General features: G+C 40.7%; 2 long non-coding RNA genes across 7 annotated transcripts; both read left to right on the forward strand.

Moving 5' to 3' along the window:
- The first annotated feature begins 286 nt into the window (after positions 1-286).
- LOC128629754 (uncharacterized) lies at positions 287-10612 on the forward strand. Of its 6 annotated transcripts, none has more exons than XR_008394133.1 (5): positions 287-640; positions 4721-4783; positions 5410-5623; positions 7412-8752; positions 8876-10612. It is a non-coding gene; the product is annotated as an uncharacterized LOC128629754 (long non-coding RNA). The 6 variants fall into 6 exon arrangements; XR_008394134.1 differs by having other exon boundaries at positions 287-636; XR_008394135.1 differs by lacking the exon at positions 287-640 and having other exon boundaries at positions 4474-4783; positions 7412-7718; positions 8606-8752.
- Positions 10613-11405: 793 nt separating this feature from the next.
- Positions 11406-27476, forward strand: LOC128629750 (uncharacterized). The gene is made up of 13 exons (XR_008394111.1): positions 11406-11502; positions 11598-11732; positions 12609-12662; positions 12762-12877; positions 15675-15782; positions 15891-15991; positions 16099-16272; positions 16466-16832; positions 17116-17273; positions 22327-24201; positions 26948-27012; positions 27107-27242; positions 27387-27476. It is a non-coding gene; the product is annotated as an uncharacterized LOC128629750 (long non-coding RNA).
- The last annotated feature ends 340 nt before the right edge of the window (positions 27477-27816 follow it).

Here is a 27816-nt window from a genome sequence, read left to right on the forward strand (position 1 = left end):
CGCCTGATTATTGCTGTTAATGCTAAATAACATAAGCTGAAATTTTAAATATTGATGTTAAAACACTGAAATGAGGGCCCCATCCCTATATTTTGTCTAGGATCCGACAAATCACTAAATCTGTCCTTGTGCTAGCCACTACACCACCACATAGGACACAAGTTTTATTTTATACATTTACAAAATATATACTTTATTTTAAAAAATTTGTATGATTTGCATTTTTATGCTATAATATTTGTGATTTTATGTGAAACTATTATAAACAGGTGTCACTCAAGTGAATTAAATGATGTAGATAATGACTGAATCCTACTCTATGGACCCTTAGTCTCTGTATAAGAGGATTTCACTGGAGATGAAGTAATAGATTTAAACTCTATGTAGAGCGCTCTCTCGTGGCTCCACCCACCACACACGTTCGAACCAATCATATTATCCTCCCTGGCGTCCATGGGCGTGGCTAACCGCGTCTGTCTGTTAAAGGTAGCAGGTTGTACATGGCGAGCGGGTTACTCACTGAGGACTGGTGATTGGTGTAATGGAAGCCGTCTCTGAACCGCATTTAATGACGGAGAATTACAGAATTGGAGAGAAAACGCAGCACTGAGCAACTTGTAGACTTAACACCCGACTGTAGGTGGCTAGGTGAACGCGTTTGGCCTTATTTATTCGCTAAGCTGCTAGCTTGTTAGCTCTGCGGCTGTTTTGGTATAAAGTACTAACTTGAGTTAACTCGGTGGGAGTTTATTTAGCGCCGGATAAACAGTGAACTAGTTAGTTTAGTAAATCTGACGCTTCTCGGGAACTTGTAGTTTATCCGCCTCGCTGTCTGGGTGACGCAGAGAGCAACTGTTTACCAAGTGACTTTATTTTCAGTGCTTTTTGAACTGTCTCTCAGCCCTAAGTAGTTCCGCGGTATTTGTGTGGAATTTGGATGAGCGTCTAGTTAATGGGTTGATGTCTCGCTGGCGCAGTGATTTGTTCTTTAGGAGTGTTTTTCTCTTGAACAGCTCTCTGTGTGGAGACTTGAGGTAGTTCTGTAGTCACAGGTGCACAAATCAGTCACACAGCTCCAGCTCCACCTGCGCCTCTCGCAGGGAAACGGTTTCTGTGCACTGGCTCCGTCCCAAATCACCTTGTATGGAATCTCTATCTCTAGCGCACTAGGTGCGGTAGACACTCCATTCGTTCGTGTGTAGTGTACCTAGATACGCAGTCGTGCAGGATTTGGGCACAGGCCACGCTAATGAAACATCATCCATTTCAAATCAAGTTGCTATTGTTAAACACTTCACTAAAACCTGTATGGAAACGTTACTGTTCAGTTGTTCTATAAGCGCAATTTCAACCAAATACAGTGGAGTGTAAAAGTTTGTACCCCCTTTTGGTTTCTTTTGGACGGAAGGGTGTTAAATGTCCTAAACACTACAAAATTTGACTGCAAGTAGAAGTTAATTTTATTATCAGACTCAGATATCCATGTTAATATTTTCAATACTGATCATTAGTGTTAAATGACTTGATGATTTTGTGGTCAGTAAACCGTTTTTGCGTTGATTTTGATGTATGTTTTGGATCACTGTCCTGCTGGAAGATCCAACCACGGCACATTTTAATCTTTCTGGCAGAGGCAGTCAGGTTTTTATTTAATATCCATGTATCCTAACAATATGTCCAGGTCCTCTGGCAGAAAAACATTCCCAAAACATTAAAGATCCACCACCATATTTAACCGTGGGCATGAGGTACTTTTCCGTATGGCTACCTATCTGTGTGCTTCAAAACCACCTCTGGTGTTTATTACCAAAAAGCTCTATTCTGGTTTCATCTGACCATAGAACCCGATCCCATTTGAAGTTCCAGTAGTGTCTGGCCAACTGAAGACACCTGAGTGTGTTTTTGGATGAGAGTAGAGGCTTTTTTCTTGAAACCCTTCCAACAACTTGTGGTGATGTAGGTGACTTCATATTGTAGTTTTGGAGACTTTCTGACCCCAAGACACAACTAACTCCTGCAATTCTCCAGCTGTGATCCTTGGAGATGTTTTGTCCACTCGAACCGTCCTCTTCAGTGTGTTGAGACGATATAGACACGCGTCCAATTCCAGGTTAATTCATAACATTTCCAGTTGACTGGAACTTCTTAATTATTGTCCTGATGGTGGAAATGAGCATTTTCGATGCTTGTGCTATTTTCTTATAGACACTTCCCATTTTGTGAAGCTCAACAACCTTTTGCTGCACATCACAGCTACAGTGGTGCTTGAAAGTTTGTGAACCCTTTAACGTTTTCTATATTTCTACATAAATAACAAGATTTTCAGACAAGTCCTAAAACTACTCAAAGAGAACCCATTTAAACAAACGTGACACATGTTATACTTGGTCATTTATTTATTGCAGAAAATAATCCAATATTACATATCTGGGAGTGGCAAAAATATGTGAACCTTTTGCCTTCAGTATCTGATCTGACCCCCTTGTGCAGCAATAACTGCAACTAATCATTTCCAGTAACTGTTTATTAGTCCTGCACATGGGCTTGGACATCAGTTTTGGCCATTCAAACCAATAACTTTATTGTTCTTTAACCATTATTTCTTTTGGGCCATTGTCTTATTGCATGCCCCACTTTCTCTTGAGATTCAGTTCAGTTCCTGGGTTCATTCTTGCCCTGCGTTTGGGGAACTCACCACTACACTAATTATAATCTTTCAGATAGCTTGGAGATTTAGTACGTGTAGACCTTCTCAACTCGGGGTTTTCCATCCCAAGGAAAGTTTCTGATGCAGCCACTTCAGAAGTTCCTCCCAGTTTTTGTTTGTGACTTTCCTCAGAGAATGAAGAACCTGAGTCTTTTGTAGAATGCGCTGGAATGGCAACATCTGGCCGTGAAGTGTCTTACAACACTGGTGCTACGGATGTTGCATTGTGCCCATCTCTCACCTGATCAATATGTCAGTGCACTACCTGCCCACTTCCCAATGCTACTGTGCACCATACAGGACCAGTCTTTTTCTGAACTGTTCCTGGAATAAAAGTAGGTCCAGAGCTGAAGTTCCTAGTATACACTGGGTCACCCACCATGAGATATCTTTCCTTTGCATGTTGGTCATGGTACCATTTTTCTCAATTATTTGTATCTCAATGAGACCCTGTGTAGACCAGTTTCCTTCCACACAGCCGATTAGCGGCTGATTTGCCAGTGGTCGACTGTGGCGTCGTTCGGTGACTGAACAGCACTCTGCCTAGCTTTTTCAATGGACTCTCCAGCACTCTTTTCATCAGGGTTTTGAATGTTTGAACGGCCCTTTCAGCCAGACCACTGGAAGATGCATGGTAGGGTGCTGTGCTTGTGTTTAATTCCGTTTCTTTCCATAAACTCTTGGAATTCAGCACTGGTAAAAAACAAAAAAACTGCTATGGTCTGACATCACTACTTCTGGTATCCTGTGTTGGCTAAAGGTTTGTCTTAAGCACTGAATGGTAACTGTGGATGTAGACTTGATTAACAGATAAGCCTCTATCCATTTTGAGAATGCTTCTACCACGATCAAGAACATTCTACCCATCCACGGTGCACTGTAATCAATGTGAATCCTTCTCCATGGCTGCTCTGGTATCTCTCACGCATGCAGTGGCGCGTTTGCCGGAGCGTTTCTGTTTTCCTGACAGACTGCACACGATTTGACCAATGCTTCCACCTCTGCATCCAAGTGTGGCAACCACATATAGCTACGCACCAGGCCTTTCATCCTGGTAATTCCCGGATGGGTTTCGTGTAGATGTCTTAGAAGAGCCGCGGAGGTGGAACCACTACGCGAGTCCCCCATAAAACTAAGCTTCCCTGTATGCAGAGTTCATCCTATTTCCTTACATATTAGGGATGTCATGATACCAAAAATCTAGTCGTTGGTAACGATACCACCAAAAGTACACATGCTCAGTACCATGGTGTGATTTTTTTTTTTTTTAAATAACTCAGAGAATTAAAAAAAAAAAAAAACTAAAATTAAAAACTCCTGGAGGGCATCCTCCTCTGGCTGATACTGGGAGAGAGAGAGAGGGAGAGAGAGGGGGGGGGGAAGAGAGAGAGAGAGAGAGAGAGAGAGAGAGAGAGAGAGAGAGAGAGAGATTTTGATTTTAGTTCAAACACTGTCTGACCATGACTAATAAGTGCTAAGGTGCACTCCTGAATGCACACACACCCCTTATACTCTGAATGCAGGCATTAGTTTAAATTCACTGATACGGTGTCAGGATAAAAAGATTTATTAAAAGCATAAACATGTGAATAATTATTAGTGACATTAGGCTACATTTAGCTGACAGGACACGGGCTGAATGGAGATGCATGGTGGTCCATTAGGAGGTAGTTTATAACACTGCAATGCGTTAGCGTTTAACAAATAACTGGATATCTCATATCTCAAATAACTGGATATTACATGGAGCATAATGTTAGCTGATTTCACGGCTACAATGCCAGCTGTCTCAAACATAATATAGGACCTGTCTTTCGACTGTAATCCTATGGCATTAATTTTGTGACATAAAAATATCTCTACTTCTCCCAAGGACTCGCACTTGCTCCTTCTTTGCCTCAGTCCACTCTTTTCTATCCTACTTAGTACCTCATCCAAGTTCTGCAGATGTTCATTAGCCCCTGAGACTAGAATGCAATCCAGATAAACTGTGACGCGTGTGATGTCTTGCAGAATCCCTTCTATTGTGTGCTGGAAGATCGCTGGACTTGAAGCAACTCCAAATGGTGGCCTGTTGTAAGTACATAATCCCTTGTGCATGTTGATTGTAACGTACTTATTGGAATTTTTGTACAGTATTATCTTCTGATGCGCATGGGTCATGTCCTGTTTGGAAATTCTTTCCTCCTGCCGACTGAGCAAATAAATCTTCTACCTTGGGAATTGGATACTGCTCCACACTAGAGCTGGATTTACTGCGAATTTATAATCCCTACAAGTTGGGGTAGAACCAATAGTTTTCTGACTGGAACAATGGGAGCTGCCCACTCTGCAAACTGCATTGGTTCAATGATCTTGTCTTCCACCAGCCTCTGGAGTTCTCTCACCAGTAGTGGACCCAACTCTTCTTTGAACACTTTGGATTGTCTCTCCAATACGTTAGCCAATTTATGACCTGGTACATTTGCTACTGTATTTACAAGCTGAGGCAACAAATGATTTCTAAACCCCCCCCCCAAATATTTGAATGTTTGAATTTTACCAAAATGACGCTCGTTTAACCGCATGTTTATTCCTTACATAATACATATTAAACGCAAAGCATGTAGGGGTTCTACATGCATATAGTATTTGCACAATCAATAACCTATTCGAGTAATACATTGTCGTATATAAACTTGATTTTGTGTTTGTGTCTGCAGTGTCCAAAGCCCAGGCTGACCCCCCACCCCTTCAACCTTTGCAGCAATGCTGGCAGCACTATTTCCCAAAGACAACCTCTGGATATGACGCTGAGCACGTGCAATCAACTTCTTCTTTGGTCGACCATGGCGAGGCCTGTTCTGAGTGGAACCTGTCCTGTTAAACCGCTGTATGGTCTTGGCCACCGTGCTGCAGCTCAGTGTCAGGGTCTTGGTAATCTTCTTAAAGCCTAGGCCATTTTTATGTAGAGCAAGAATTCTTTTTTTTCACATACTCAGAGAGTTCTTTGCCTTGAGGTGCCATGTCGAACTTCCAGTGACCAGTATGAGGGAGTGTGAGAGTGATGACACCAAATTTTACACACCTGCTCCCCATTCACACCTGAGAACTTGTAACACTAACAAGTCACATGACACCGGGGAGGAAAAATGGCTAATTGGGCCCGATTTGGACATTTTTACTTGGGGGTGTACTCACTTTTGTTGCCAGCGGTTTAGACATTGTGTGTTGAGTTATTTTGAGGGGACAGCAAATTTACACTGCTACACAAGCTGTACACTCACTACTTTACACTGTAGCAAAGTGTCATTTCTTCAGTGTTGTCACATGAAAAGATATCATCAAATATTTACAAAAATGTGAGGGGAGTTCTCACTTTATTGTGAAATACTGTACATCTTTTTATTTACTTTAATATTTATTCATAGTGTGTGTGTGTTTGTTTTTATATATATAAAATACATAGAGCGAGCGAGCAACGGTAGCGTGTCTGACTCCAGATCAGAAGGTTGCGTGTTCAAATCACGTCGGGGTCATTCAATGCACTGGAGTGAGATCTACCATTTGATCTTGAAAATCTCCCTTAATGTCCAGGGAAGGGAAACCAGGCAGGTTATCCCTTTAAAGGGCTCGTGCCTTGTCCTCTGAAAGAGCTCTTGCCCAGATGTCAGACACTAGTCGCAACAGTCACAGCCCACCACCTGTCTCCGAGTTCCAATGCGTCTTGATCGCCACGCCGATGAACAAGTATGCCTTGCACCATGATGCGCTGTAGGCTTCGAGCTGGGACCTCGTGGCGCAACGGAAGTGCATCTGACTCCAGATCAGGAGGTTCAAATCACGTCGGGGTCATTCAATGTGCTCTTTTTCACACAGACCCATGATTTTCTGCGCAGTCTAATAAGGATGCTGTTATATGGACTCCAATCTCTATGATGACCACCCATGTCTTTGTCAACTTCATGCTAAAAGGTAACAAAGCTTAGGTAGCAACACTCTCACCTAGTAACCATTAGTAACTTGACAACCTGCTGAATGTTTACCCTTAGTTTGCCCATTTTGCTTGCTGAACAAAACATGCTGGAAAGAAGCACCTTAGATGGTTTCACTGGACCTCTCAGAGGATCTGGAGGGTACTACAACACCCAAACAGGGACTTGAACCCTGGACCCTCAGATTAAAAGTCTGATGCTCTACCGACTGCGCTACCTGGGCTCGAGGAGATATATATATATTTCATTAGAAAAAGTGCAGTACATTTTCATGGTACAGTCAGTACTGTTTATTTTTGTAATAAAGTGAACTTAATTTTTCCACTGAGTGTTATATTTTCATTCAGTAGTAATCGGTTATTAGTAGGTGCTACCCGACTTATCGGTTATCGGCATCTGTAAGATCCACTGTCGATCAGCCTTTAAAATAGATTAATGTGTATGACATGATCTTCTTTAATTAATAAAGAAATGCGCTTGTTGACAACTTGCTGTGGTATAAGGGGAATAAAACACTTCAGAATGTGCAGTTCTACTTTAGGGTGATAACGGTCACTCCACTTCATTGGATTGTTGACTGTTTTCCTATAACCGTATGTTTATTCCTTACATAAATTAAACACAAAGCATGTAGGGGTTCTACATGCATGTAGTATTTGTACAATCAATAACCTATTAGAGTAATACATTGTGGTATATAAACTGAACTTTGTGTTTGATGTGTCTGCAGTGCCCAAAGCCCGTGGTGGTGGCAGTGCATGGCGGTTGTGTATAAGCAGGTCTGTTGGGACTGTTAAGTACCATCATCTCATACACTCACCACAACTCTGGGAAGTTCCATCCATATTGTTTGCTGTCACTTTTCCTGCAAAGCTTTAACCATCAGAGAGTTATCTTTTACTGGGGCTTTTAGCTGCAGGAGACTGAATTACTAAGTTTTTTTTTTTGTGGATCTGATTTCTTCTTTCGCAGGAGTGGATCTAATCACATCCTGTGATATTCGTCTGTGCACACAGGATGCCTGGTTTCAGGTGAAGGTATGAGGAACATTAACTTGCCATACATTGCTTGCTTACATGTTTACACCAAGATCTGTAAACAAGCTATTTTTGTCCATATGATCATATATAGAGATAGTAAGTGATGAGAAGATAAGAATGGGCTGATTGTTCTGACTCATACAAGCCCCTATGAAAGAGTTGACCACAAGGGGGCACACTCTGAACAATTATTTACATTTGCAGTTTGTTGAAGATTAAATAAACCACAGTGAGCATCAGATGTCTGGTTTTAATACAAAGTTTTATGATGAACTATTTTATGATATTACCATCTTGTCATTTATCAAAGAAGAACTACAAAACCTGAAATTTGTTCATTTTTAGACAGAAAAATTCTGCAGTGTAGCTCTTCTAGTGGGCTTTCCCACTGGATGTTTAGTCCAACACAGAGCAGTTTGCATGAAAAGTTGGTAATGTGACCGTCGTAATGTGGACTGGGAAGTGCACTGCGGTACCGAACCCGAGACTACCTGTAGAAGGTGGTCCGAGTTCGGTTACACTGGAACTGTGAATGTGAATTGTCCCATGAATGTGAACGTAACTTGTATCCGGGTCTGCACTTTTTCAGGAAGTAGAGTAACCTGTGCTGAAGGCCTGTTGTGGTGATGACGTGTCATGACATGTTTTGGCCCAAATCTGCAGTGACTTTGAAAAAGTGGAAGCTCCTCTGAATATTGTGGAGTTTCTTGATTTTGCGTTAATTTCTGTGATCACAAAAAGATGAAATTCTGGACTGACACATGGAAGATATGGAATGATAACAGAAGAATGTGACTTTGGGTTGTACCGTGTATTTTTTTCATGTAGCTTTATTATTTAGTATAAATGAAGGCAAGTGTGTGTTCTGTTCTTCATCTCTGCAGTCGTGTGTTCCCTGATAGTCAATGATTGCTGGAGCTCTGGAAATAGCAGGTGAGATTGCAGGCCGGAGTCGCGTCGCTGTCCAAGGAACCAAAATCAACCTCCTCTACTCCTGAGACCACAGTGTGACTGAGAGCCTAGACTACATGGTAAGAACCTGCTTAAGACATGAAAAGCATTTTTAGCCTCAAGGTAGACCCATGCACACACAGTATGGCCACAAACACAAAGTAGAGCGGTCGAAATCTGAGATTTCTCCTCTGCGTCTCCAGGCTACTTGGAACATGAACATGCTGCAGACACAGGATCTTATGAAGTCAGCGCAGGCAGCCCTGGAAAAGAAGAGTCCGAAAGACGTGCCCTTCTCCAAGCTTTAAAGGAGAAGATCCAGGGCTGTTGAAGCTGCGGTGGAACTGAGACATCATCATCCACATATCTTCAGTTCTTCTTGCTAAGTCTGTTTCTTTTTAGTCTTTTTATTTTTAGACTGGTCAAAAGACTGATTAGTGGAAGTGAAATGATAGATGAACTTTTAATTACTTGCTTTATTATTTGCAGGTGCCTTGTACAGTAAGACAGGGTAACTAATACTCAAAAGCTTGTTTTGTGTGTTAACATGTACAGTAGATGGACATATTTTTTCTGGTGCTGTGACTGCAGAATGTAGTGCAGTTAACACATTAAATTTCCTTGGATGCTCACTTTTAACTCGAGGAGGTCACAGTTTGCCCAGACATCTTTTTTTAAATCCGTCAATCCGTCACCCACACGTCATTCTGTGGGACGAAGAGGAGGAAGCTGGACAGATAAATTTATTTATTTATTTATCATTGCTGTGTTTCCTCAATCGAGTGCAGAAAGAAGAAAAACAACACAACTGATTTAAAATAAAAATATAGAAAACAATCTAATGTAAGGTTCTGATCCAGTTTGCTTTCAGCAGGGAGGCTGTCCTCTTTCCTGTTGCTCTTTCTCTTCTATTAGTCCATTTGTCCAGTCTGAATCGGTTTTGATTCGTTTCGAGACGATTCGGAGTCGAATAATTTTCTAGTGAGAGTCGCACACTTCCAAATGAACTAGACTGAGATGAGTATTTGATTCTCACTAGAAAGTGATTCGACTCTGAATAAACTCGAAATGAATCAGTCAAACTGATTCAGACTCTATAAAAGGACTATGAGATGTGATTAAGATATATATTCCAATGTTTTGCTTTACGATTCCATTGTGTGTGTGTGTGTGTGTGCGTGTGTGTGTGTGTGTATGTGTGTGCGTGCGCGCGCACGTGTGTTTTTCAGGAGAACGAGAAACTCGGACACAACAGTACATCCTGACCATTGGTACTGTGTACACATCAACATACACACACGTCTCCATGCTGGACATCTCAGGAGCTTTCACACAGTGCTAGGAATATCCCGGGACAGAGAAACGCACCTTCTAAGTGAGCGAGTTTAGCGTCAACCGGTGAAATTTGCTGTAGCGTGAACACTTTGCCTCTGTGAGCTTCACTCTCCGTAGGGTTCACTGTAATTAGACATAAAATGTACATAGTTTATTTTTCATGCATTTAGGATTTCATGTTTTTTTTTTTTTTTTTTTACTCTTCGAGGAAAAGAAATGATCTTTCGAGGCAGCTTCTTCATCACTACCTGCTCCGTTTGACTCAAAAATGTAACGACCGGTTTCAAAAAGTCACGATGTCTTCAGTTCATGAGATTTTACTGTTGAATTTAAACAGGAAATGTGAAATATTTTTTCCCTTTGTTTCCTCTACTGTCTTTTTGCTGTGATCTTGAACACAGTTGTAATTTTAAAAAAAAAAAAAAAAAAAAAAAAAGATAATTCTAGTTCTCTCACTTTCCTTGTCCTAATTGTCCTGTATCTGTTAAATCCGTTTCATCTCTGTTCTTTCTGTCTGTATGAACACTTGTAGAAATGACTTGTAGTCCATATTTTTAAATGATTCGTGATTTTGAATTTAAATAAAGATATTCTTTAATTCTGTATTTTGTCATTTAATTATCATTAGAAATCAGACGATCAGATTAAAGCCATGGCTTCTTTACCTGCCGAAGCTGTAAAACTTTCAATAAACCAGTCAATAGATCAGCTGGATAAATGTAGATTTTTATTTACTGATGAGATGTATTGATGGTGTTGAAAGATTATTTGAAGATTTTTATTGATATTGAACAATCATTCAGTTAAATATTGAAAAAACTTGATAAATAGTTGATTAAATAAATGTGGTGTAATGTACTGAGTCAAATATGAAAACTACAAATAAACAACATCTATTTATATCTGTGTATAATTAAAAACCTCTCTCAATACAAGAAATTCATATCCTAAATGTTGCAAGTGATTAACCTGATCATTTTATTCAGCTGTTTAATTATTACTTTCTAAATAATAAACAAATGAATGTTCTGGATTCATGAGGAATGTTTATATTTTGTGTCCAAACTCAAAAGTTTAAACAAAGTGTATATTTATGATAATAAAGCACAAAGAACGTGAAACCTCAACACGTCTACAATCATCGATGAATTAAATATTAATTAAAAAAATTAAATTAAACAAGAGTAAGATGAAGTATATTTTTAATTAAAATGTAATTAGGAGCACTTTTAAAGTGGATTTGATTTAAAATAATGATAAAGCTGTTTTTTTATGTATTTGTATATCTTATCCTCTATCGTGTTTAAGAAGAAGAGAATAATGAAGCTTTTTATGAAATAATATTTGGGTTTATTTTATTTTATTTTCTCCTCAAAGATTCAAATTTACGTCAACGGCCGTTACGTTGGTGACGTCACCACGAGCGCGAGAAGTCGAAGGTAGGAGCAGAAAGCGGTGTTAGTGTTAGTTCTGGCCCGTTTGGACCCAAACTAAAGTGAGTTTATTCGGTTCTGTGTAACCGAACCCGTTCTGTTTTTTGCTGTATTGTGTGTATGTGTGTAGTTAACAGTGTTAACACCTGTGTTTCAGGTGTATCAGTATGAAGCAGGCGGAGACGGCGCACTGATTCACTCTCGGAGCTCGGTTCACTAATGACCGAATCACCGAGGAACCGACCAAAGATAACTCACACCCGCACGGAGAAGAAGAACAAGAGGAGGAGAAGTGAGAAATAACATTTTAAAACTGTTTTTATTCACTCTGGTTCAGTATTAATGTTAATATTATACAAATATACTAGCGGTGCTAGCTTTTGAGGAGGCAGTCCAGTCCACGCATGCGCAGTGTAATTAATGAGCAAGCTATTCGAAATGTGATTAGCAAATAGGTCGATGTTATTTTTGATTCTATTTAAAACGATGAATTCACTCTGTCAATAACTGCCCAGTCTGAGAATACTGCATGATTTACTTTTATAAGTGGACGTGGCAGAACGACATTTAGCTTCACTGGCTAATTAGAGCTCTTTTACTAGTTTAATGGCTGAGTCATCCGGCTTCGCGCATGCGCAGTGTGGGTTAAGGCGCTATAGTTCTCTTCTTTTGAATTATTATTATTATTATTATTATTATTATTATTATTGAGACCATTTGGGGTGAATTTGGAGCATGTGGGGGTTCGAGTGACCCCAGAATGACCTATAAATATTCTTTTAATATCTCCAGAACTGAAGCAACACAAACGAAAATTTTTACGGCACCAGCACAAACTATTCTGCCGATGTTTTGTGTTGGTGGGGGGGCCAACTTCACGCAGGTTGTGTGTGTGTGTGTGTGTGTGTGTGTGTGTGTGTGCTCTTCAAATATCCAGATGTTCGATGGTCAAGTGTGTAGTGTACAGATAGAGTGCACAATTTAAGAAATAGGAACCAGTCAGAGAGAGGACATCGTAATAAGAACAGAAAGCACTGACCAAATAAGGAAATAGATTAAACTGGTACATGGCGTATGGGAGGCAGGAGATTGTGACAGTTATGTTGAATTATAACGTGTTGGATTATAGAAATAAATAAAGTGGTACTGATGTGTGTGTGTGTTTTAGGATGAGCTGGAGTGGGGCAAAGAGAACTGCATTCAGATCAAACGGATACAAGAGGTTATGACTCTCACTCACTCACTCACTCACTCGCACACATCTATACACACACTTCTCGACACAGATCCCTAACTATCATTTCTGGTGTGTGTGTGTTAGAGGTGGCCGAGTTGTTTGAGGATCTAAAGAATTGAGTGTCACAATTCAACATGCACATCAGCGAAACTTTTCCCTCTGACTACACCAGCACGCACGCACAGAAATTCATAGTGCAGGTAACACACACACACACACACACACACACACACACGCGAGTAGAGCAGGTGTAGTTTAACAGCATATGTGTATAAAGAGGCTTTTTTCTTCAGGTCAAAATATATACAGCAGGGGTGCCCAATATGTCGATCGCGATCGACTGGTCGATCGCAAAGGAAGTGCAGGTAGATCGCTAGTTGACGTAATTAGTTGACGTACAGGGCAGCCAGTCTGAGATCTCGTCTTTTCTCTCACCACACGTGTGCGATCAAGCGCGCCAGTGCTAAAGGCTAGCAAGCGAAATCGTGGGGAGAGGACATTTTTCAGTCTTTTAAAGAATTCATTGACAAAACCCAGCTCCAGTGTGCAAATTGATATCAGTCAATGGTTGAGCAGTGCAAATGGATTCATTGCCAAGTGCAGGGAAGACGATGCTTTCCCTGACTTCTTTAACTACCACTGTGTTGTGGATAAAAAAATGTCATAAAATAAACATAAGTGAGACCTAGCATCCAGCAAAAGGGAGAAGAAGAAAAAAAACGGGCACCTAGACACATAGAAGCGGGATTAGGCGGACATTGACGGATTGGAATTACACTTTAAAGATCTTTAAGAGCAGTAGTAGTCAAAAAAAGCCAAAAAGAGGTATACGAGCTGAGCTGAGGAGTGCTAATACACACACACACACGCTCGTACAGTCAAGGGCGGGCAAGTAGACACAACATACATACACACACATGAATAACTTTAATAAAATCTTATAGTAATAGAGAAACTCTATTAAAAACAGAATAGTAGGATATGCAGGACAGTAGAACTGTAATGATATTAAGAAGTTGGAAGTACAGTAAACCGCTTTTCAAGTAGTATAAATATATATAAAATAAGAAATATAGTGCAAATATGAAAATAAATTATAAACTAGAAATACAGGAAAATGTAAACTTACTCATGACTCAAATGGTGAGGGTTCTTGGCTCGCAAGGAAGGCCTTAATTTTAAGAAAGAACCATGAGGAGCCAGTTATAAGGGTGGCTGGGTCAAACTGCCCCCCCCCCCCCCCCCCCTCAGAGATAACGATAAGACCAAGGTCCCTCCCGGTTGTTTAGTCGTCTTGTCTACGTCATTTTATTTAACTAGGTAATTGAGAATCCTGGTTTCTGACCACCTAAGGTAAATGAGAATCCTGGTTTCTGATTCTCTATGTAATTCAAAACGCTGGGTTTTTATTTTCTGGGTTATTAGAAATGCCTGGGTTCTGATTCTATGTGTAAGTGAAATAGGCCTTTTCTGGAAACATATGGGTTATCTAGTGTGTAAATACAGTATAAATACTGGAGCTTAAGCTCAGGGTATTGGGATCACTTCTGAGAATTCTCATCGGTGTGGATCTCGTGTGGTGGAATGGAACAATAAAGCTGGACCCTTGCTTCTTCTCACTCACGGCTGGTGTATTTTTTCCATCTCCAACTGGTCTCAGAGGTAGATGTGAGTATTTATTGGCTTTTAAGTTGAGTTTTAAATGTTTTTGGGTAATAGGCTAAATTTGAGCCAACAACTGCATAATACACCAACAAGCCTTATGCACAAGAATGCTAAACGTGAAAGAGATCATGGATGTGGCAACAAAGATCGCCTGTTCTATACGTGCTAGTTCACTTCAAAGACGGCTGTTCCGTGCGCATCTGGAGAAGGCAGACTACGACCAATCAGCTCCTGCTACACACTGACGTGAGACGGCTTAGTAGGGGTAAATTCCTGCAGAGATTTCGAGAGCTCTGTCCGGAGATAAGCGAGTTTCTTTTTGCTGTTAAACATGCAGAATACACCCAAGTCAATGATGATCAGTGGTTGCTGGACTTTTTTAACCGAGCATTTTTAACCGATCTGACCAACTTAATTTGGAGCTGCAAGGAAAAGACAAAAATTAAAGGCAGTTAATGCCTTTAAACAGAAAATGCAACTTCTGTTTTCAAAGCTGCAGCACCATGTTTTTGGGAACTTCCAAAACCTCGTGTCAGATCTGGAGACGCAGCGGGAGGCTTGTGCGCAGTTTAACATTGCACGCTACACGGAGCAGATTGACAGCTGTCGGTCAGAGTTTGACAGACGCTTTCAAGACTTTGCTTTATTGGAGGCATTCGCCACATTCATGTGCTACCCGTTTAGGGACAATGTTGAGGTTGATTCACTCGCATCGAAAATTGCAGCGCTGTTTCACCTGAACTCGTCTGAAGTGGAGGATGAGATTTTTTGAAACTACAGACTGACATTCAGCTGAAGTCCAGGGCTCATGGACAGTTCTGGAACTTACTCACAGGGGAAAAGTACCCAAACATGAGGAAATGTGCCACCTCCTTGACTGCATTATTTGGCTCTACTTATTTATGTGAGTCAGCCTTTTCCCTCATGAAGATCATTAAGTCCAAATACCGTTCCACAATGACTGATCATCATTTGGAGGCCTGCTTGAGGCTGGCTACCAGCAGCTACTGTCCGGACTATGCAACCCTGGCTGATTCTATTCAGTGCACATCGTCAGAGTAAAATTTTAGCATTTTTAGTGTAGGTAGATCTCTTTGACTGGTCATGTTAAAAGTAGCTCACAAGTCAAAAAAGTGTGGGCACCCCTGATGTACAGTAAATATAAATATTAGTCATAATTCGCAGCCTTAGAAGCACAAGCATCCAAAGTAAAATTGCAAATGCAGAGTTTAAAATTGTCACCATGACGACAAAGTCCAAGAAGTGTAACTTACTCCTGCAGAAAATAAATAATAATAATTATTAAGTATCAGTGATGTTTCCGTTGTTCAGGTGGCGATTGCAGGCGCATTTTATCCGAACTGCTTCCTCCAGGGAACTGTGGACGAGGAGCTCGCCTCCAAGGAACTCTATGGAAACGACCCCAGGACCACCATAGTGGTATTCAGTCAGCTTCCATTTAACTAGGGGATTAATAATATTAATATTATTATTATTATTATTATTATTAATAATATTTCTCTCTCTCCCTCCCTCTCTCTCTCTCAGGTGTGTAATCTCCCTCCATTTGCATTCCTCTACTATAAACAGCTCCAGTCTCTCTTCAGACACTGTGGTTAAATCAAATCCATCTCCTTTGACAGCTCCAGGTGTGTGTGACACCACTGTGTGTGTGTGTGTGTGTGTGTGTGTGTGTGTGTGTGTGTGTTTAATTGTGATTTTCTATAAACATGTATTGTGGGTCTGTGTGTATCAGGGCCTATGTAGAGTTCTACCGCTCGTCAATGAGAGGTTCTGGCGTTCTCCCAGAGGTCTCTCTGTCTCTCCTTCTCACGCAGCAGAGACTTCCTCTCCATCTCAACGTTTAACCCGCTGGAGAGGTGGAGACTTGGGCAGGGGGGTAGTGTATCTCACACCTCAGATATACACGGTACACACACACACACACACTGCAGCGAGCATCATCAGATGAGTCATGGTTACATTTTAAGTGAGAGTAGTCATGTGACCACATCCCCTAGACAGTGTGATGTTTAGATGATGTTCTGTACATTAGTGCTGTTCTGTTACAGGTCTCTCTCTCTGTGTCTCTCTCACTCACTGTGTGTGTGTGTCTCTCTCAGGGTGAATGTGGATTTTCAGAATCAGTCAGTGAGCCCTGTCAGGGTTCTGAGCAGCTCCATTGAGTTGGAGAACCTTCCGTCTAACCCTGTCTTTATCGTCAATATCACCGAGGTGTCTGTTCCGCCTCTTTCACTTTCAGTGCACAAATAAAAAAGAAGCAGTGGCTCCTGTGTGTGTGTGTGTGTGTGTGTGTGTGTGTGTGTGTGTGTGTGTGTGTGTGTGTGTGTTTGTGTGTGTGCACACTAACAGGAGGTCCAGGTGCAGCCTTTGGATATTGATGAAGATTTACTGCCCCTGCAAGACCTTCCTCAACTGCGTAGTCTGGAGCAAAGGATGCAACAGAGCCCAGATTACAAGCAAAATCTGGTGAGTTTTTTTCCTTTTTGTTAACAACTACTTGCACAATTACACAGCTACTGAGAGCATTTCTGTTTTCTCAAGGTGACACACTCGTACTCAAAGCACAACACTGAACACCACTTTGATATGAGGGAACAGTTATGACCTACTCTTTAGTAGAGATGGAAAACACACAGGGCAGGGTAACTGCAGGAGTAGTGAGAAGCACTGACACAGTTGACGAGGCAATACATGCTTATTCATTATTTGTTTTTATACTAGTGTATATTATTTTTTAAATCGGTTTCAGGTAAACTGGTTGGCGCTTATTGACGGGGTGTATGTGCGTGACTGCACCTGGCGCATATTGAAGAGGGTGATTGCCTTCCTTGGCAAAGAACCTCAATTGGAGGGGAGTCAATGGAAAGACTTCACTGTCCGCTCTCCAACTCGGAGAGGTCATGATTGGTAAGTATATCTGTTTACATACAGAATTAGCTGTCTCTCTAAGATGATATGTAAGGGGTAATCCACGGCTAGATGTGCATTAAACGATTTTAATGCATGATGTGGAGGAAATGAACCACTCGTTCAAATCGTTTAATGCACACCTAGCCATGGATTACCCCGCCTATACCATGGTCTTTCCACAATTAATAACGTTAAAGCTGTCATTGGTTTAGAAGTGCAAACTTTGATTAGAAGTTTAAAATAAACTTTGGGAGGTCCCACTTCGGCTCTAATTGGCTATTTATATTTCTCTGGTTTACTTTATTTAAATGGTTAGTAGTCATATGGATCCCAGCATAGCTGGGACAGGCACGCCTTTAAGATTTATTAGTTGGAACGTCAGAGGTATGGGTAATCCTGTCAAGACATCTAAGGATTTTATACATTTGAAACATTTAAACTTCAATATAGTATTTTTACAGGAGACGCACCTACGTCTTAAAGTATTAAAGATCATCAAAGGTTACTCTGCCCTTGGGTGAGTCAAGTCTTCCACTCGAACTTTAATTCGAAAGCAAGAGGGGTCGCTATTTTAATTGACAAAAGGTCACAGTTTTCCTCCACTAACGTTGTTGCTGATGTGAACGGTAGATATATTATAGTTGCTGGTACTCTGATGCAAAGACAGGTGTTGTTGGTAAATGTACACGCTCCAAACTTTGATGATGTGGAATTTGCTAATAGATTGTTGAGCAATCTCCCTTTTTAAATACTCACCTGTAGATTTTCGGTGGAGATTTAAACTGTGTAATTCACCAAAACTTGGATCGGTCTAATCCCCGTACTCTGAATCAATCTGCTATGTCTAAAACATTTTCCGATTTTATGAGTCAGAACGGTCTCGTTGATCCCTGGAGATCCCGTAACTCTGCTCTTAAAAAGTTTTCTTTCTTCTCCCAGGTGCTATCCTATTGAAATCCTATTCGAGGATTGATTATTTTTTATAGACAGCACTCTTGATTCTTGTGTAGTTTCTTCTGACTATTTGGGTATTGTAATTTCTGACCATGCGATCATGAATTAGATATTCATCTTTCTATTTATAAACGTAGCCCACCGCCTTGGAGATTTAATTCTCTTCTTTTAGCAGACAGTGAATTCTGTGAGTTCATTTCTACTTCTATGGATGACTTTCTTTTCTTCAGTCAGAATGACTCCACCTCTTATTCATTGTTATGGGAGACACTTAAATCCTATATCAGAGGGCAGATTATTTCTTACTCCACTCTCTGTAATTAAAAGCGCACTGCTAGGGTTAATGAACTTATATCTGCGATCAGTAGTCTCGATCAAAGATGTGCGTTGAACCCCTCTCCAGAACTTCTTAAACAGCGAATCGACTTACAGGCAGAATTCAATCTTATTTCGACTAAAGAGGCGGAACGCTTGTTGTTACGTACTCCTGGTTCATATTATGAACATGGTGACGAGCCGAGTCGTTTACTGGCACGTCAGCTACGGCGACAGGCCGCTTCCCGTCTCATACCTAGTGTTAAAAACACTCATAATATCGTCACTACAGAGCCCATGGAAATTAATGCTACTTTTAAATGGTTTTACTCTTCACCTTATAAATCTGAATTTCCTGCAGACGATACTAAAGTGAATGCATTTCTTCAAGACCTTTGTAACCCTGTTAGTGATTCGAATACTGCCATGCAACTGGACTCCCCACTCTCTTCAAGAAATTTGAATTCAGTTAAAACTATGCAATCTAACAAAGCTCCTGGCCCGGACGGGTTTCCAGTTGAATTGTTTAAAATGTTTATTGGAAAATTAGCTCCATTGCTTTTATCTGTGTTCAACGAATCCTTGGAATGTGTCTTTGCCTCTGACTCTGACACAAGCCACAAGCCACGATAGTTCTGCTTCTTAAGGAGGGTAAGGATCCAACCTCCTGTGGTTCTTATAGGCCGCTGTCTCTGCTTAATGCAGATGTAAAGGTGTTGGTGAAAGTAATGGCATCTCGTTTAGAGGACATTATCCCTTATATTATATGTGAAGAGCAGAAGGGTTTTATAAAGGGACGTCAGATGTTTTTCAATACCCGTACGCTCTTTAATATAATTTATTCAAAGCATTCGGCAGTGCTTCCTGAGATTGTGATTTCATTAGATGCTGAAAAAAGCATTTGATAGGGTTGAGTGGGAGTATTTGTTTGCAGTCTTGAGGAAGTTCGGATTTGGGGATGAGTTTGTTTCTTGGATTAGCCTCCTTTACTCAACCCCTAATGCCAGGGTTCAGACAAACGATCTCGTCAAGGTTGTCCTTTATCCCCTCTGCTTTTTGCTGTCGCTATCGAACCTCTGTCTCTCGCATTAAGATCTTCTCCCTTGTTTAAAGGAATAGTTCTATACGGTGTAGAATACAAATTGTCGCTATATGCTGATGATTTGTTATTGTATGTAACCGATCCTGTTGCCTCTATGCCTGCTGTCTTGGGTGTTCTGGAATCCTTCGGTGTTGTCTCTGGTTATAAATTAAACTTGGATAAAAGCGACTGTTTTCCTGTCAATACTGCAGCATTTTCTCTCCAACAGTCAGATTTACCGTTTCGATTTAGTCAGTAAGGGTTTAAATACCTAGGTATCAACGTGACACGTTCTCTATCTAATCTTTCATCAGCTAACTTCACTCCCCTTATCTCAAAGGTTAAATCTAACATTCAGATTTGGGTAACTTACCCCTTTCTCTAATTGTCAGGATCAATGTCGTCAAAATGAATATATTATCGAAGTTTCTTTTCTTGTTCCAGCAAGTGCCTCTTTCTCTGCCAGAATCATTCTTCGATTCATTGGATAAGATAATTAGTACTTTTATTTGGGGAGGGAAGCCACCAAGGGTTAGTAAATTATTGCAGAAATGTAGACTTAGTGGAGGACTTTCATTACCCAATTTTCAATTCTATTACTGGGCTGCGCACATCCATAAACTCTGCTACTGGGTTAAATCTCCTGAATCTTCTTGGTCTAAATTGGAACTATTGTCGTGTAGGGAATCCTCTTTACCTGCTTTACTTTACTCCTCTTTACCTACAAAACTCTCCCTATATACTGATAATCTAGTTGTCCTCAACACTTATGACTTGGTATCAGTTTAGACGGCGCTTTAAATTTGTAGGTGCATCCTCTTTGTGTCCTTTAGTCAACAACCATCTATTTCCTCCATCGTGTTTGGACTCCACATTCTCAGTGTGGGATGACAAGGGTATTGAACAAGTTAGAAATCTGTATCACGAAGGTGTGTTCGATAGCTTTGCCAATCTGGCATCCACTTATGACCTCCCTGTGACGCATTTTTTTTCGGTATTTTCAAATTCGGAATTTCGTTTCTAGATGTTTTCCTGATTTCCCCTCTGCGCCTCCTGAACAGGTTGGGAAAGCTTGTTTTCAAACAATCCACATCAGAGAGGAATGATTTCTAGGATTTATGATTTCATTCTGGCGTTAGGTAGTGAGTCGTGTAACAAAGTTAGGAATGCGTGGGAAACGGAGTTAGGAGTACAGATAAGTGAGGGGTGTTGGGAACGTGCTATAGGGAGGGTACAGTCTACCACTTCCTGTGCTCGTCTTGGACTTATACAGTTCAAAGTTTTACACAGAGTCCATCTGTCCAAGTCGAGACTTTCTGTGATGTATCCGGACGTAGAGGACAGGTGTGATAAATGCCATGGCTCTCCCTGTCATCTTGGCCATAGGTTTTTCTTCTGCCCAGATCTCCATGGTTTTTGGACTGTTTTTTTTACCATCATGTCCACTATTCTCAGGGTAGATTTAAATCCTTGTCCATTGATTGCTGTATTTGGGATTCCTGATGCCTCAGTTCCATTGAGCTTGATACAAAAGGATGTTTTTGCTTTCACATCCCTTATAGCAAGACGTTCCCTACTGTTGCAGTGGAAGTCTGCTGAATACCCATCTATCTCCCAGCGGCTAAAGGGCGTGATGTTTTTTCTGAAACTTGAGAAAATAACATATAGGATGAATGGTTGTACGGACAAGTTTTTTTATAAAGGGCATCCCTTTATTGTATACTTTATGGAGTTAGACACTTCCCACTTAAATTTTTGTGCCTGTTGCTGGATTTTACAATATCTTTATAACCAGTGACAGTTATTGGGTATCCATGATGAGGCGGGGGGCGGGTTTTCTGCATTTTTAATTTTGTTTTCCTTTGTTAGTGAAAAAAGAAGAAAAACCTGTGAATGTTTACTGCTGTGTGTTGCTCAATTTGTTTTCCTTGGGAAAGGGAGGGGAGGAGAGAAGAGAAAAGGTGATGTTCAGCTGACATGTAGACGTGTTCAGGAGAAATGTTCAATAAAAATGAAACTGGAAAGAAAAAAGTAGTTTAAAATAAACTTTAATTTCTATAAGTTAGGTGGTTAGATCTGGAATTTTGTCTGAAGTAAATCAGACACACAGATAAAGTAGTGTGATAAGATTTAGGAATGATCACGGTGATCAAACTGGCTGGAATTACCTGTGCAATAAACAGTTACAGTGAGGGGAAAAAAGTATTTGATCCCCTGCTGATTTTGTACGTTTGCCCACTGACAAAGAAATGATCCGTCTATAACTTTAATGGTAGATTTATTTGAACAGTGAGAGACAGAATAACGACAAAAAAATCCAGAAAAACGCACGTCAAAAATGTTATAAATTAATTTGCATTTTAATGAGGTAAAAGTATTTGAGCCCCTCTCAATCAGAAAGATTTCTGGCTCCCAGGTGTCTTTTATTTTTTAATTTTTGACGTGCGTTTTTCTGGATTTTTTTTGTTATTCTGTCTCTCACTGTTCAAATACAACTACCATTAAAATTATAGACTGATCATTTCTTTGTCAGTGGGCAAATGTACAAAATCAGCAGGGGAACAAATACTTTTTTCCCTCACTGTATAATGCACACTTTCCAGCCAATCAGAATCCAGTATTCACACTGACTGTGGTATAAGTGTAATTAATGCTTAAGATTCATAATGACTGTACGATATGTGTTGCTTTATTCCAAAGCTGCAGTTCATAGAAACCTCTTCACGGCTAAAGCTGCAGAGATGGAGGTCGAGGGGTCCATGAAGAGGCGGCTCCAGCTGGCATCAGATCGAGAGTGTGGGCGCAAGAGCAGACTTTTGATAAAGGAGGATATTTACAGTGTTTTAACTGCTGTGTTTTTTGCGCTATTTATTAATTTGTTAAAATGTTCATATTATAGTCTATTTTTAATTGTTTATAAAAGTCCTTGCTGTTTTTAAGTGGCTGAATTAGTGTGTGTGCACGCGTGTGTGCGTGTGTGTTGGTAGCTGGGTGGGTATATAGTTCTGGTCGGAAGTTGACATACCCCTTGCAGGAGAAAGAGACCCTGTGTAATCTGTTTAAACGACTTTTACGCATGTTTTGCAGAGAGATCATTTTCACCTTGCTGTTTGGGTCTCTGTCCCACACTGTTACAGTGCAGAATTGAGAGCACGAGGGAGATCGATTTTCTATCAGAAACAGTAACTATATAAAATGGACGTCAACACGCAGCACTCTGTGAGGTCATTTCTCGCTCTCAACAGAGTAGTTGTGATTGTTCAGTGTTTACGACAGGGCCAAAACATTCAAGGCCATGGTGTATTTTGACTGTTCCTGTAGCATAATCTCACCAAACTGTGTGTACACGAGTCCACAGACACTGAGTCTATTCACAGTTCCATGCTGTGTAGATGTTCTGCTCATCCTCACTGTACCGTAAAGGTCAGAACCTCACATCTGTAACCTTGTAGCTTTCCTTAATCAACACGACTGCGACCAAGCTTGTGTATCACTACTATTTTTAGATCTCCGCCTCTCAAAAGTATTGGCGCCCTGCGCGGCCGCCTCTCAAATCTTTTGCCGCCCTACGCGGCCGGCTCTCAAATCTGTTGGCGCCCTATGCGTCCGGCTGTCAAATCTATTGGCGCCCTATGCGTCCGGCTCTCAAAACTATTGGCGCCCTTCACGGGCAGTTCTCAAAAGTATTGGCACCCGATCTGAATTTTGCCACGGCAAGCACTACTCACATTTTCTTCAGGAAATGTACCTTAAAATAATAAAAAGTCTCTCACTAGGCTGTGTGTCGAGATAAACGTGAAAACATCTTGAGCTTGTGTTCACCACAGACCTTATTTCCGGCATTTAACCCAAAACCCCATTGACGGAAGTGCTAATACGCTGACTCGTTTCTGGGTTTCACGACTCATTCCTGCAGCACTCTGTAAGACGGGCTGTTGTTATCAAACCATCGAAGTAAGATAAGCGGCTTTGGTAATGATTCTTTAAATGAACCGATTCAGAATCCTCTTCTTGAATCGTTTGAGTCGTTCTCACTCGGTCAGGGTTGCACGTGTGGGTTGCTTTTCCTGCACGTGTAATCAGCACGTGTTCACAGACCGTAAATCCCGACCCCATGGTAGACACTCGACAGAAATTTCATACTAAAGTATTTTATATTTTCTGGGTCTAAACAGAGCAGAAGTATTGCTAACGTGTTGTACAGATTCTATTGGACTGGTGAACTGTGTGGATTTGTATATTTAACCCAGTTTAATATGGCCTGCTTTGTTCAGTCAGAGACAAGTAAATCTGTTCTAATGTTCATTTATTTTCCATAGATAAAACAAATGTTTGCTTACACATGAATACGTACTTTATGCCTTCAGAATGGTGGAGATTTGTCTCTTAACTATTTTAAATTTGGTTCTCTTCAACAGGTTGTGTTCGAGTTGTGCAGGCTTGTGTCACCTGACTTAAAGAAGGCATTGTTTGAAGGGCTTGATCAGCACCTCCCACGGCTCCTGCAGTTGTACAACACCGAGAGGCAGTGAAATACCCGAAATCCAACATGTGATGACCCGCATTGATCAAGAGGTAAGTCTAATGAACTTTAGTTTGTTCTGCTCCAGAAATGAGCCGATATCCAGCAGAACAGCACTGATAGTTGTGTAATAGACGTGCACAGTAGAGCTGTCGTGATTAATTAATAATCTTATAATGTGATTACTTGATGAACGTAGACAAAATTCTATAAATGTGAAATGTTTTGTTGAAGTTCAGATGAATCTCTGATGTACAGAATCTTCAACAGAGTTCTGCAGAAAGATTTTGAATGCCTGTCATTCACCAGAACAAATTTGCAGTTGAACAGTCTGTCTAAAAGAAAAAATCTAAACACACAATATAAAATTCCTGCAGTGTGAATAAAGCCTTTGTGTTGCTTTTAGCAAACATGTCTAGTACTCTCGGTTCAATGTACACAATTTACCCCATTTAAATGCATTTTGGAAATTGTTCCACATGGCCTTAAAGTGTGAATATTCACTGTATGCCAAATAAGTAATCGAAGAATGGAATGGATTTTTTTCTTCTCTAATGGACCATTAATCACAATTATAAAAGATGATGCATCAGGTACAAAGTATCAGCCCCCCCCCCCCCCCCCCCCCCCCAAAAAAAAAAAAAAAAAATAGGTGCATGACTTCTGCTGCACCATTTAAACTGTGTGTGTGTGTGTTTACAAATCACTTTGAGGTAAAAATATTTTAAGGCAGCCACTTTCACCTTCCTACAACAATTGGTGACTGGTCTGAGGTGAAGCTTCTTGTCATGTTACTGTGGTCATGGATCACATTGTGGGGATCTCTGTAATGTAACTGTTTCTGTAATTATCCTTACTTGCCTTTGCTCTTTTGTGCTTCTGTGTCTTCTGTTGGTGCTTTATACTGCTTTTTAGGGCCCGAGCACTGCTGCTGCGAAGCCCTATTGGATCTGCTCCTTTTTTTAATTATTATTAATTTTTTCATGCATTCGTGTCGTTTTTAAGTGCCTAAACGTACCTGAAAACTCACGAAACTTGGCAAACGCGCCAGCACTGGTGAAAATTTAAGTTACGTAGGGCATGGTCGAGGAGCTCCATAGCACCCCCGAATGCAGGCGATGGTCAGGGTGAAGTTGCTCCGATGTGCACGTGATGTACCATAGTCATTGCTCTCAAAGTTCATCAAAGTTCACATGGTTGTATCTGACGCCACCCAACAGGAAGTTGGTCATGTTGGATGAAATGTTGGATTTTAAAAGTTTCCCATGGTGTTTTGAGAGACTTAACATGGCTGAAAATCCATGAAACTTTGCAGATGCATTTGTCTTACGACATTAATTGATGTGATGTTGCATTTTATCATAGTTGTGCCTCATAGGCTCCATAGCGCCCCCTATGTTTTAAATGCACATTTGACATCATTGGAATGCTCAAACTATTATTTCACACACTTGTTAAAGTATGGCAAAATTATGTTTATTTGGTCATTTAACTTAGGTGTGGCAAAACTAAACTCAGCAGGAAGTCAGCATTTTGATTTTTCTCTTAATTTTTTCCTCCGTTTTTTGCCATTTCCAGGCCTTGTACTTTAACGTACTCCTCCTAGAGCTTTCATCAGTTCAGCATCACATTCGTCAGTCTCATCTGCAGGCATTGACGATGCTAAAATGCGAAGCTTTTGAATTTTTGCTGCTCGCCGTGGGCGTGGCGCTCTCACAAATTTAGAAGTTTCACCATGAAAAAGGAAGTTGTTATAACTCAAACATAGAATGTCCAATCTAGGGATGTCACGATACCAAAAATCTAGTAGTCGGTACCAGCAAAAATACACGATACTCGATACCACTTTGTGTATAAATAAATAATACTTTTAACTCCTTTATTTAAACACTTGGGCATTATAAAAAACAATAGTGGCAACAGTCACATAATATAAAAAAAGCAATTACAAAATAGATATATAATAAATATGTAGGCATAAAATGTTTTTTCTTCGAGATGTTCTGAAATGAGGTCTGGTTTCGGTGTATAGTTTGGGGATCTCTGTATACAAGAAGTAATTTCTGCCTGGTATCTGGGGTTGAACCGCTGAAGCAGAGAGAGAGAGGGGGAAGGTGGAGCAATTTCATTTTAGCCCAGAACCTTTTAGCTTGCCTTTGCTAGGAGGTTCAGACTTGGCTTTCAACAAGATAAAGAGCCAAGCATACTTCCAAATGAACACCAAAATGCTTTAAGAAACTCAAAATCAGTGTTTTACAATGAGCTTCAAATGTCCTCCGTGGTGGCATGGACCAGGACCCTCGGTCTGCAGCATTACAGGAAGATTTCAGGTTAGACATTACGGGAAGAGTCTCGGTGCTGTTATTGTCTCTGGGGCAGACATCCGTTAACATTGTGACCCCTTCCCTGGAGAGAACAGCATTACAATTCTGAAAACAGTTTTTTAAAATAATAATTCACTACTTAAAGCATGTACCTGAGCTCCTGCTACGCAGTAACTAAAACTGTCTTCAACTCACGTGTTACTTCATTCTTTAGTTCCTTCTCTTAAGTGCAGAGCCTCAGTCAGATTGTGTGATTGATAAAGAAAAGCACATAAATGACAAAATACCAGTTTGAGTGCCTAGTGGTCTAATCAGGAAATGCTCTTTGGAAGCTCAATATATGCACTTATCCGTTTGCATTTTGATTTGGCTGTTAGTGCTGGGGATGTCCTTAAGGTGATGTGCTGCTTTTGGCAGATTTAGTCATTCTCTTTAGTCACATGAGCACTAATGGTTTTTCAAAATTTTTATGTAGTTTATTTTGGATACAGGCAGAGGAAGCTCAGCGAAAGCTTAAGAGACAGAATGGAGAGGACCCAGGTAAGCTATTTCTTCAGTGATTTTAGTCATATCTGAAAATGATTGGTCAGTTGAATGCAGATTGCTGAAGTGTGAGTGTCTGTGTGTGTCGTAGCCCTGCCTCCATTCTGCCCACTGTTTGCCAGCTTGGGAAACATTCTGCAGTGTGACGTGCTGCTTGGCATGCTGGGAGCTGTGCTGCAGTGGGCTATGGAGCCCAGTGGAGGACACTGGTCTGAGTCCATGCTGCAGTGGGTAAATGTTTGGATGTTTTGTTAAAATGACATGATAGTGTAGTAAATTCAACAAAATTCCCCTTGCTATGCTGTGTTCATGAGCATCACTTTTTAATGACTGAGTAGTGTTCACAATTCTGTATGTGTGTGTTGCTACAGGTGCTGCACTTGATAGGCATGGCTCTGCTGGAGGAGCAGCAACAGCTAGAGAACATTGGGGATGACGATGAAGTTACTTTCAACTTCACCCTCAAAATCTCCCGTAAGTTTTGTACATCATCTCACACAATAGAAAGTCTCAAACCTGTATCACAGGTCCCGGTGAACCCCCCGGCAACACTCCAAGCATCCTGGCTCTGTTAGAGACCTTGCAGTGCACGCCTCACTTGGAAGTGCACAAAGACATGATTCGCTGGATCCTTAAAGTGAAATTACATCTTGATTATGTTTTCAATTTGCCTTACTCTCTCTATGCGTGCACCTAATATGTCCACCAGGTGGCAGCCTAGCATGTTTTGCAATTCGCTCACTGAAGGTAGGTGCAACATACAAAAGATGAGCGTTTTTACCATGACGTTTAAAGCAGTGC

This window comes from Ictalurus punctatus, unplaced genomic scaffold, assembly GCF_001660625.3.
Source record: "Ictalurus punctatus breed USDA103 unplaced genomic scaffold, Coco_2.0 Super-Scaffold_100, whole genome shotgun sequence".
Taxonomy (NCBI): domain Eukaryota; kingdom Metazoa; phylum Chordata; class Actinopteri; order Siluriformes; family Ictaluridae; genus Ictalurus; species Ictalurus punctatus.